The sequence below is a fragment of the Lissotriton vulgaris genome, chromosome 2_1, assembly GCF_964263255.1.
Source record: "Lissotriton vulgaris chromosome 2_1, aLisVul1.2, whole genome shotgun sequence".
Lineage (NCBI taxonomy): Eukaryota > Metazoa > Chordata > Amphibia > Caudata > Salamandridae > Lissotriton > Lissotriton vulgaris.
The window spans coordinates 1,151,277,437-1,151,290,357 of NC_141687.1; the positions used below are offsets into that span (position 1 = coordinate 1,151,277,437).

At 42.5% G+C, this 12,921-nt stretch overlaps 1 protein-coding gene across 1 annotated transcript in view; it reads left to right on the forward strand.

Annotated features, from left to right (window-relative positions):
- Positions 1-12,921, forward strand: part of HIVEP3 (HIVEP zinc finger 3) — a 2,131,558-nt gene that overhangs the window by 1,889,512 nt on the left and 229,125 nt on the right. Inside the window, exon 9 of the mRNA XM_086956857.1 lies at positions 12,301-12,339. The gene's annotated coding sequence lies outside the window, so the exon portion shown is untranslated. The remainder of the gene's footprint in view (positions 1-12,300; positions 12,340-12,921) is intronic.

Consider the following 12,921-nt stretch of genomic DNA (forward strand, 5'->3'; position numbering starts at 1 on the left):
AGTCAGAAGCCTGTTCAATGTTGCCGAATACCAAGGCTGTGTAGTCTTGATTCTTTTTTCCACCACCAGGCACTCACTGTTCCTTTATCTCGTTCTTGCAAGTTATTTTTCGTCACTCCTTTCTCCCTTTGCTGCTATTCTTGTCTCTCTTTTCTGCCTTCTTTACTCCTATTGTGTTTTTCTCTCTCTTGCTGTGGGTCAAGTACTGATGAGGAAAAATAAGTGTTGTTCCCTAAACCCAAAAAATGGCCATGGGGCCCCACCACATGCAACCTCCGACACAAATTCAGTACTATTCCTCAAGTGCCTCTCAAGTCTCTTGTTGCCAGTCCTTATTTTTTTATGTTTTTCCTCGTGTTACATTTCTTCATAAATTGCCTAGTGAAACCAACATTCCAAAGGACTGAAATTTGACTGTAATGGTCAGTATGGGCCTTCGAATTTGGCACCTTAATCAGTTGGCCTGCCTAGTTGTCTGGGGTCCATTCAGCTAGCAGTGTGTGCTATGTTAAAAGGTGCTCACTTACACACTGGCCTGGTGATTGCATAGCTGATGCCAAGTACCTACGTATGGCACCTGTATGTTCTCAAAGCAAAATAATGTAGTTCATTTAGAAAATAGTTTCAGAATTAATAATGGCAATAATAATTAAAATAATTAGAATGTGACACCAGTTGTTGTTATAGTATTATTATTGTTGTTGTTATAATTATTGTTATTATTTTGTCATTAAGAAGAACATTACTAATTCTATTGCTACTATAACTACTATTATTAGCAATAGCACACCTGCAACTAGAATTGTAAAAAATGGGATTCTCTAAACCCTGTATAAAACCAGTTTCTAATTATATTCTTCAATTTGTGATGCACCAACGCTGCCGCTTATGAGGAAATGACATCAGAACTCAACTGTAATAAGTTATTAAAGTTGAGTTCTGACATCTTAATACCTGCTGCCAGAGCCAGCAGCCAAGTGGTAAAGAAAGTCAGTTCATGGAGCATAATTAAAGGAGCTGTTTATAGAACAAGTAACTGTTGCTTTTCTTTTGTTTAATTTTGCACAAGAGATTCTATATTTCTATTCATAATGTATGGCATTATGTTCTCTCAGTGGCAACCTATTGTAAATCTTGCTTCGTGGTAAGTAGCTTTTTTGTTGTTTCATCACTAGTTTGGGCTCGCAGAGAATGGAAAGTATTCCATATTTTAGGGGCCAAAACATAAAGGCATCTCCTGCCAGGCATAATAATTTCACCAGAGATGTAGAAAGGCTTTAATTGTTGGAAGTTCTTAGGGGCTAATTACGAGTCTGGACTGCCAGACTCTCGAGGGCGCTGGAATGGCGGTCTTCTGACCGGCCAATTACAACCAGTGCAGTAGGACTGCCCTGAGATCGCAGCAACCGCCAGTGACCAGAGATCCCGACGGTGGCTCAGCAGTCTTCAAGCCACAATATGCTTGAAGGGACCACTGCAGTCCCGCCAAGAATATTACAAATTTCCTCTCCCCTGCAGCTTTCATGGCAGCTCCACCTCCCTGAAAACCCTGGCAGAGAGGAAACAAAGGGTGTCCTACAGGGTCCCCTGTGGCCTTTGGTGCCCCCTGTGTGCATGCACCCCAATACCTACACCGCCGTGGGACACTAAAGAGCCGCCCGCCATACCAGGAAAAAACTCTGAATCTGGTAGGTGGTTTAACTCTGGGTTTGGCGGTGTGGGAGAAGAGCAGTCCCGCACCGCCAAACTCAAAATCAGGCCCTTAGTCTTATGATTACTGCATGATGACCAGAGGCTAGTATCTCCAGCTGGCTTCCTATATTGCTGGTCCAAATGAATCAACTTGTTTGCTAAAAGCTATTGAGAGCCATCTGAACTAGAAGTGGTTAATAAATGGTTAGCGACAGCCATGATGCTGATGTGTATATGTGTTGAACAGAGCTTTCTACACCTTTTATTAATTAAACTGAGGATAACTTTTGGGAAGCTGTATGGTGATATCATTTGTAGCAAGTCAGTGATAGGAGAAAGCTTGATCTAACTTGGTGGGCGTACAACATACAGCTTTCAGCCATAAAGCATGAAGGTGGGAATCAGATTAAATAAGGCAGCATGCCTCACCTCTTCCAGTACTAGCAAACTGTGCATCCAGTACATTGTGCATGCCCTTGGTTTCCTGGGGATGTGGTGTACTTCCCTTTGGCACTGCATGCATGCATGCATGACCATACCTGCACATGTCCACTCACTACACTCGTATCAAACGGTTTGCACACACGCAGAGCTTGACAGTCCCCCCACTGCCATCTCATTGTCACTCTCTCTATGTCACTCTTTGTGTTATGTTTTGTAGGTTACATTCTTTATTCAATACTGTTCTCGTATGTAATGTGGTCCCAGCACATTACAACAAGTGGAATTTCCACAGCTGGTCATCATTCGTAGCTGGCTTGGAGTAGCAGAGTAATGTCTACTATAGGAGTGGTAGGCATGATAGGTTTTGTGATGGTCCCAATAAGCCAAACAAGTGCAGCAAATGGGTTTGTATTGAAGAATTGTGGGTTTACTTGCAGTGGACCTTTGATGTTTTTCCTGTACCTCTTGGAGTTGTTGACTGTTCATCATCTGAGCGTAGTGTGCTTACAGTACCATCCCTGGGAGGGTGCTTCCAAAGGGTATTTTGTATTGTGACCATTGTGAACATCCCCACATGCCTGTGAGAGAGGTCTATTGACTGGGTCGTTCTGTTGCTTGATGTCTAGCAGAACATTCAAGGGCTTGTCGATGTCATTTCTGTTGCAGCTTCACTCAGCCTATTAATGTGTCTAGTTTTAGGTAAGAACACATTCGGGTAATCTCACTGCCAGAATAGAATATATGCAGATGCTCAAGATTACAGTTAAAGTGTAATTACAGCAGATCGAACACTGATAGTCAAATTCTCTTGATCTTAGTTTTTGGGTGGAAAGTGTTTCTTCTTTGATTAGACTTTTTGCATGGTCAGTTGTGTGAGTGGACACATGCATTACAAAGTCAATTGATTAATGAATTAATAGATGACTAAGGTCTTGGATACATGGATGGATGAATTCCTTATTACTTTACTGCGTTACAAATTCCATGGAGGTCTATGGCAACTCTATAAGAGCCCAGTGAGAGTGAAGAGACTGATGATTACAATGTTGGTGAGCTGCAGTAGTAAGACTGTGGTGAGTGATGTGAGAATATTTTGATAAATAGAGTATGGTATTATGAGCAGGGCTTTAATTGGGCCGGGTTCCGCTGGTGATGAGCACCAGCAGTTCTTCAAACCAGTGGCTGAGATGGGTCCCTATCGGGCTCTCCATTTGTGCCCTCACCCTCAGGGTGAAAAACAAACTCTTAACTCTGCATCAGTAACACGGCTTAAAGTCTTTGATGTAACTTCAAAGAGGCTCGTTTTAGTACTTTCACAGTCTCATCATTTCAGAACTGAAGTATTTTCAATACTCTATGCAACAAACCCATAGTTGTCACTTATTTATTTTAAGCAACTGACCATTGACAAAGACAATAGTCCTGGCTTGCTGTAGGTGTAATGTTACTTGTTGTATTATATATCTGGAAGCAATGATAGGAACAGCAAAATGTCAGTCGGCTGCACACTATGCTAAGCACAGATTTTTTTGCGTATGAGTTTTTAAGCCACACCCTTAATTACATTGGCCATGGCCCTTTGAGACCCCCCCCCCAGTTTTTTCTTCCCACTTAAAGCCCTGATTATGAGGGTATTTTGTATGATGAGGAAGAGTGAGAGGCGACTTGAGCAAAATAATATTGGTCAAGTACTAGACGGTACCAGCAACATTTTTCCTACATACTTTGTTTAAAGGTGCCTCCTCTCTGCTCTTCGAGACTGAGTGCTCAAGGTTATGAGTGTGAAAACAAATGAGAGCTTGTGAACCAGAATGGAGAGAGGATGTAGCCTTATGAATAGAGCGGTCGACCTTTGAAGCTGAGCAACCGGGTTTGAGTCTCGGCAATGAAGCTCAACATCCTGTGATACTGAGCAAATCACTTAATCTCCCTGTGCCTAACAAAAACACATGTGTCCTTGTGTAACTAAACTGGTGCTCATGTAAAGCGCTCTGATACCCAATATCTTTGTGTCTTCAAATCAATTTCCTTATTTAGATATAACACATATATCTTTAAAAGAAGGTTACAAAATTCACATTGTGTATCAATAAATAAGATAACAAATCAGTGAAGAATAAAAACATGGTCAGTTAACAGTCATTATAGAAACAGAAATTGTCTTCTCTTAAGCCTCTTTAAATGAAATAGAATAGCTTGAAGCATGATGTATAGGGAAAAAAGTAATCTCTTCCACCCTTTTATGTTATACTCGGCATCGATGGTATCCTGCTTTTAGGAAGCAACCGACATTCCCGAGGCTACTGATCGTTTTATTTTAACCTCCCTAAGAGTTGGAAAGTGGGAGGGGCACTTTAACGGGGCCTCTTTTGATTGAAATTACAGTATGCTTGCAGAATGAAATTTATGAGTCTTATGTTTAAGGATGTGTTTTCCTGATTCAAAGCTACCATGATAGCTTGCCTGCAAGTCCTGGTGTCTTGTTTGTGCTATATAAAACAAAACAAAAAACAACAAAAACAGTTGAACTTAGGCAGCCGTGGCCCGTGCAGGTAAGAGCGGTTGAACTTAGGTGAAGGCAGTCCTCTGGACTGCTGCCTCAGCACTGGACACAGGCTGACACAGAGGACGTTTGGAGCATAGAAAGCATTATTCCAAAAATGCTTCCTAGTTGTGGAAGAGGATGGATTGGCGTGGTTGTCTTAGTAAATACATTGATTGACTCCTTACTGGAAAAAGGGAGGTATCAATAATCAATCCTCATTTTTGAGCATCATTGTAATTGTGTTAAAAACGGGCTCCTGCCACATATGGTAGCCGTGAAAAGGCATCAACCAGAATCCAGGCTGCAGCACTAGGAGCCTTTCCACCTGATGGCCAAGTGCTCCAGCATACATGCCCGGCGTAACAAAGACGTACCCAGCCAGCACCAAAACATGAAATAGACCTTAGGTACGTGATACACACAGGTGCAGTCTGATGCCCATGAACCAAAGGCACTAGACATGGTCCACCGCAACATCTTACGAAGCGATCAACGTATGGAGACATTTCTTATACTAGCCACAACTGAACTGTGCCCACTCAGATATTTCCTGGTTCTAAATTGACACTGTAGACTATCTCCAGTAGACACTGTCATAGCAATCTGCGTAGCAGATGAAAGACTTATGTTTTGTTTAGAATTATTACAGCTCCCTTCGATCCATTTCGTTTTTTTGGTTAGAGGTGGGCTATGCTCTCATTGGCCGACAGTTTTTAAAATCTCTACGACATTTGCTTAAAAATTGGCACCATTCTAATATTTTCACCTACTTGTATATACATTCCCTCAAAAGTAAAATGTTGAGAGTGCAGAGCACATCTGTGGCAATATGCTTACACGTTTGACAACAAACATAGTATTATGTACACTAAATACAATGTCTGAGCAGCAACTCTGTCATTTCTCAATAGGCATAGGGTAAGTAGCTGTGACAGCATCAATTACTTAAGAAAAAATGAAGGTGAGAAAAACAAGGACATATGATTGAGAATTATACCCTGACCAAAAATAAATCGTTCTGCGACTGCTATTCTGCATCTTCTACATTCTTCCCATCCCCCACAGCCTCACGAGGCCACACCTCACAAGGGCCTTTCCGCCTTTCAGCAGCAGCAACCAGCCTGTCAATCAAAAAATGGTTGCTCCCTCAAGAGTATTAAAGCCGCAGCAGGATGTGCGTCTGATTTAATTGGAGGGGACTGCTTGATTGCGGCTCCGTCCCCTCCTATTGGATGGACCTCTGCACCCATGCAGAGGCGCAGAAGGGGGGCATGCATCCCATTTCAATGACATTGCATTTTTGTTAAATACCGGCACTGAAGCAACTGAAAATAACATTCAGCTTAAGTGCTTAAAACGACTATATCTGTTGCATTTATGGTTTTGTTTCTCTTTAATACATATTTCACAAAAGAAACACCCAGGGGAGAGCCACAGAACTGAACACCCACTCATTTGGACGGAAGTGGGTGGCAGGTGTTTTTATTGATGCCTTTTAGCCCGAAGTAGCAATGAGTTATACTTTTTTTTAGCAGCAGATTGTAATCAGAGACTTTCCTGTTTTCTTTGTTGATACCTTGTAATAATGGTTCATAACGTCCAAGCCTAGATTGTTCACCATGGCTTCCTGTGTGCACTGAAACATTGCAGGCAGCTGCTTCGAATGTACAGTCATACTTTTTAGCAAGGGACTTCCTGCAATCCTTCATGCACTGTAAACACAGATTTACCCCTGCTCCATAGCTCTGACTGGGAACAGACCTCCGGCTCACGCCTCCCATGCGTCAGAGGCGATGCATTAGAAGGTGTATTCTCTCAGAAACCCAAAACCCTTAGTTATAAAGAACCCTTGTACCTCTTAACAGCATAGGGCGTAAAAGAAAGACCTTTGATATTCGTACACCAGAGCATCACTCTTGCAAACTCCCCATTGAAATATAATTCGGGATCCTGGTTGTATGAAATTTATTATTTTAACTCTTGCATCTACATTATTTATTTATTTATCATTTATGAATCTTATAGAGCGCACAGCTACCCCCATCGGAGGTGTCCCGGTGCTGATACTGTCAGCAGAAGAAGGAGGGCCTATCTAAGTAGAAGAGAATAGCCATGTTTTCAAGCGGCTACGGAACAGTGCTTCTGATGGGGCAAATCTAAGGTCTAAAGGTAGGCTGTTCCAATGTTTGGCAGCAAGGACAGCGAAGGCTCTGCCACCCATTCTTGTGCGGCGGAAGCGTGGCACAACCATAAGACGTAGGTAGTTGGAGCGTAGGTCTCTGACTGAGTGGGGTAGTGTCAGTCTCTTTCTTAAATATTCTAGTCCGGTTCCGTTCAGAGCTCGGAAGGCAAGAGTGAGTATTTTAAACTTTATGCGGCTGGCTATAGGAAGCCAGTGAAGCTCTTTGCGAAACGCTGAGATCGAGTGACGGAAAGGGATATTGCCAATCAGTCTTGCTGCCGCATTTTGAACAACTTGAAGGCGTTCAATTAGATACAAAGGGGCCCCCGCATAAAGACTGTTGGCATAGTCTAGATGAGATGTTATTAAGGCCTGAGTGACTGTTCTGCGCGCGTCCATCGGCAGGAATGGAAAGATTTTTCTCATCATCTTTAGTTTTGTAAAGCAAGCAGCAGTTACTTTCTTAATTTGAGGGCTACAGGAAAGCGTATCGTCGAACTGGAACCCCAAATTGCGGGCAGTGTGTACCGGGGTTGGGGGGGGGTTGAGTACAGTTGGCCACCATAGTGAGGGAGGTATGGTCATTTTTTGATTAAAAAACAGGACCTCCGTCTTGTCAGTGTTAAGACGAAGATGGTTCGAGGCCATCCAAGAGCAGATTTCGCCCAAACAGTGGCGAAAGCTAGAGAGGCTGGAGTCAGAGTGATCTCTAAAGGAGAATATCAGCTGTGTATCATCAGCGTAAGAGATCACTCTGACCCCACATGCCTCCACTACCTTGGCCAGGGGGGCCAGATATACATTGAAAAACAGAGGACTCAGGGACGAGCCCTGCGGGACTCCACGGGCCAGAGGTTTGCATCCCGATTTAAATGGTCTAAGAAGAACCCTCTGTGATCGTCCTTGGAGGAAAGAAGTGATCCACGACAGGGCAGTGCCACCCAGTCCGATCTGCTCCAGGCGATCTAAAAGTATTATGTGGGACACCGTATCGAAAGCGGCGGATAGGTCGAGGAGAACCAACATGGCCTCCTCGCCCTTATCCACACATTCTCGAACAGTCTCCGCTACTTCCAGCAGTGCGGTTTCCGTGCTAAAACCTGTGCGAAAACCGGATTGGGAGTCATGGAGCAGGGAATTAGTCTGTAGATATTCAGCAAGTTGTAATTGGACGGCCTTTTCCAAGACCTTCGCTGGTTTCGGAAGGAGAGAGATGGGCCGATAATTACAGAATTGTGTAGGGTCCGCATCTGTTTTCTTCAGGATGGGCACAAGCAAGGCTTCTTTCCAGGCAGAGGGGAATTGGCCTAGTTGTAAAGAGGCATTCCAAATGGAAGTGAGTGGCTCTAACAGTAGGGTAGCTAAATCACTCATGATCTTAGGAGGGACCGGGTCCAGAGGAGAGCCCGATTTGCACTGTATAAGAAGTTTAAGTGCTAGATCTGGGGTGAGGTCCTTGAATGCCAAAAGGGTAGGAACAGTGTCATGGCTGATAGAAACCGGGGGAAGTGAAGGATCAGGTGCCACCGCAGGAGGAAAGGAGGATGCGATTTTCTCAATTTTTTCCTGAAAGAAATCTGATAGTCCATTGCAAAGCGACTGGTTGGCTAAATTGTTAGGTGTCATTGCAGGGGGTTTGACAAAGTCTTTAACGATTTTAAACAGAGTTTTAGCCGAGTTGTCTGCATCTTTGATTTGCGAGGCAAAAAACTCTCTCATGGCAGCTTGTTTTAGTTTGGTAAATTGCTTTAAGGCCGTTTTGTAAATAAGTTTTGCCTCTGTGTCATATGTTAATCTCCAGCTGCGTTCTAGTTATTTTGCAGCGGCTTATTTCTTCACGTAAGGCAGCTGAAAACCAAGGAGCAGAGGGACGGGATCTTGCAGAAGAAACAGGTAGTGATGGAGCAATACTGTCTATCGCCGCTAGTAGGGTCGCATTGAACTTGGAGACACCAGCATCAATGTTTTCTATGTGAGGTTCCAAAGGGCAACTAAATACCGGCTCAAGGGCAGTGCGCGTGATTTTGTGCCATTTTCTCCTGTAGTCAGTTCCCAATTCCACCGGAATAGGTGCCTGAGGAAGAGGAATGTCGACCGAGAGAAGGTAATGGTCAGACCAGGTGAGGGAAAGAGAGGGGTGGATGACAATTCCTGGGAGATTGGAGAAAATTAGGTCCAATGTGTGGCCCGCCACGTGCGTCGGGCCTTGAATAAATTGCGGCAGGCTTAGACTCTGAAGAGAGTCGAGGAACCGAGTGGCTTGGGTACAGGTAGGGTCATCAGCTTGTAGGTTAAAATCACCTAATACTATAAGGTGCGGGTGCTTGAGCGACAGATCAGTTATAATGTGAACCAGCTGCGTTAGCGAGGAGGGGGAAGCTTTTGGTGGATTGTAGACTAAAATGCCGGTTAAATAAACCGACGCGGAATCGGCAATGGAAAAATACATGGCTTCGATCAGCCCCATGTTGGTAAGCTTTTTAATGGTGATATCAAGATGAGATTTAAACAGGATGGCCAGTCCACCCCCAGTTTTGCCTTCTCGGTTAATACCCAAGAAGCGATAATCCGGGGGGGTGGCTAAATAGATATCTGGATTTGAAGTATCCTTTGTCCAAGACTCTGTAAGAAATAAAATGTCCCAGCTGTAGGTGGTCAGCGTCGACCAAATTTCATTTGCGTGACGAGGAAGAGATCTACAGTTGATCAGCGCTGCTTTTAAAATGCGTGCAGTCGGGGCGGGTAGTGGTGGGGTGCGTGCGCACCAAGGGGGGAGAGTTAAGTTGCACTGGGGACAGTGGAAGGAATGGCCATCTAAGTTGTCTGGGGGGCAGCGGACAGAAGTTGCACAGGAGCCCGATCCTATTTGTAGAAGCTGGTCTCTGGTCCAGCTAACGCGGTTATCGATTGTTCCCTGAGCAGGGGGACTGGCCCTCGGCCCGTGCCAGGCGCGGACGGGCGCCGACGGGCTTGCCTTAGGCGCGCCTTCGGCGCGCCATCGGCGCGCCCGCTGCGCCCGCCCGCTGCGCGGTCGGGTAGTGCGGCTGTATTTATTCATGGATTGGGTGAGGAGGGTGGGAGGGACGATAGACTGTACCGTCTCCCTTCCCTACCCAAGATGGCGGCTCCGGTGGGTGATTTACCAATATTTATTTTTTTGCCCATGTTTATTTGTATTTTTTCACATTAATATTCAAAGATTTTTATAGAAAAGATTCAACTAGTTTAATTTCATGTTTATTTAGTCAGTAAATGCTCTCTTACACGTGGAAGTGACTCCTGAAAGGACACACAAGGATATCCTTAAAATCCTACAGATTGCATTTTGGCTCTGTAGAACTCCACACATGGGTAGTTGCTTGTGCATTACATTTGCAGGTTGAATCCTCTGACCATAGCTCTTTCTGGGTGATTTACCTGCATCACTTAAGGACACTGTTATCTGTACCAAGCATTGGCAAAGCCAATACAACGTGTCCTTCAAAGGTGTTAGTCAACCTTTTGGTTTTTCCATAGCTAAACAGCAAGCACATATCAACCAAGCAAATTAAATTAACAAAGAAGTCAACAAGTAACAAGCAATAGTCTGAACCAAAGCCGGCTGTACCTGTTTCATCAAACAGATCAAGTAACATTTTAGCCTTTTTCTTTACAATGCAAAAATGTGAATGGTTTTCAAAGAGCAGGAGACAGGCTTGAGTAGAACATTTCTCTCTGTGAGATATTTTCTCCTTGAAAAAGGCATTATGTTCTCAAACCAGTGTCCCGCTGGTATCTTGCATAACTTTTTAAAAAGAGGTATACACTCATGGAGGAAAGTTGCTCAAGATAGCTGGCTAATGTATTTCATGCCATCAAATCATGAATCTTTAGTCGGATTAAAAAAACATAAAAGACTCACAAAGTAAAATAGAATACTTTTATCATCATACATCGTCACTATAAGTGTTTAAAACAACATCATGTCTTTATCGATAAACAGAATTCATTGTTAATCTAAAATACATATAAGGATAAAATACTAATCAATTATTTGTGTAACATCAGCAAAGATAAAAATAGTTGTAGCTAATCATTATCCAGTAACGTCATCTAATCAACTTCATATCATGGTCAATTATAAAAATATCCTGAGAGTCTGAGTTTCATAAGGAGCCTTAGTGTAAAGCTATCTCGTGTGCAATTATCTTAAGGATAAAAAAATTCCATCTAGAGCCATAGGCAAGTTAAATTAACATATGTGCAAAAAAATACAGGGATGTAAAAGTACAGTAAAAACTATTTCCAGTATCAACATCTTACTGACTTCGTCAAATAATCTTGTCAGTTACTTTGTGGACATCTCTTATGGAAAAGAAAATAGTCAAAAATAGGGATCGGGAATATTAACAGTGTACTGTGACAATGAAAAGCGCATTTAGCTCAACATACAAGGGATAAAATCAAATCATGAAGAGTATATAAAACACATTAAAAGTCTCATCATAATTCAGCCACATATACTAAGCCATCTAAATATGATTATGATTTCCTTCTTTTAATGGCAGTCAAAATAAATACGGAAACTGTATGACAGAGACCCACATTATCTAGTTTGCATAAAAAATTAAAGGCATCCTGATATGATAGTAAATTAGTTTTGGTGACAAAAATAATGGTTGTAAAGCTCGTTTTCTTATGACCTTGTAGAACTTACATAATAGAATAAAATGCAATGTTGATTGTAAACATTTTCCATCGCATCAGCATTTGGCTAACTTTTTGTCCCATGGTCCCTGGCCCCCGTTTTTACCATAAAATGCAAAGTATCTATCCGTAATCAAGTAAGATAAAATCTTTACTGCATGTTCGTTAAAACTATCAGATAAGTTTGGATACCTCGTTGCACATAGCCTGAGCAATATCTACCGACAGTTGATTTAGATCTCTCTCTATTTTCCCTTTTAACCTCGGTTCTCTGTGAGGGCCATTGTCAGTTCCTTTTTTACTATAGCTTAAAATACTTGCTGGAATTTCTATACTAATATTTGCATTAATCTCCTTTATAAGACTTTTCACATATGCCAGCCATGGAATCTTCTCTCTGTGCTCAATTGTTAAACAGTCTTCAATGACCTTGCTCCAAATACTATGTCACATTATAATTGCACATATCTGAATGGTGTCTTCTAGATAAGAAACAGCTAATTCATTATAGACAATGTAAGTTGAAGTTCAGCATGGCTCTGACAGGGGTCTACATAGAAATCCTTTTGTTTTCCTCTAGTGTCATACTGTTTGCCATGTCCCACAAGGGGACCACATAGATAACACTTGTTAAGCATTTGCTTTTGTACAATTGCAATATTTCTCTTTTTGACTTATTTCCAATTTCAGCAGAGAATCTAAAAAGAGCTTCGGGTGATCTTAATTTGTTTTATTTCTTTATTGTCAACAGGGGCCTCCAGTGTCCGCAATCTGAGAAATGTATACCCAGGTATGTAAAATGTTGTATTTCTGCTACCTCATGACCTTTAACATGATGAGTTCTCTTTTTTGCTTTTCCTTTCCCGCATTCCATTATGAAGGTTTCTGTTAATTATGTTTCAAGTCTTTCTCTTCTATATACCTGACGAGGTTAATGTTCAGGTGCTGCAATCTGTTTGCGGTTCTGGGTAGCAGCACCATATCATCTACGTATAGGAGGACAGGGGTCGATCGCTCGCCAACCTTTGGGGCACCGGCATTCACCTGTTGCAATATCTTATCCACCCCATTAATGCAGAGCGAGAACAAAAGTGGGGCAGGAACACAACTTATCAAATGCCTTGTGTAACCCCAAAATTTGATGTGCATTCCTTGTTTGTCCCATAGTGTACTTGGGTGGTCAAATAATCATACAAAATGAGAAAATGTCTATCGGGGCACCCACGTTTGCCAGAGTCTGTCACAGCCTGACATGATTTACCAGATTTAATACACTGCTCAGATCTGCAAAACATAGGTGGATGTAACCTTCTTTGGCTATGGTGTATAAACTAATAAGGAGGTTTATGTTAGCGCACTGCTCTAGTGTACC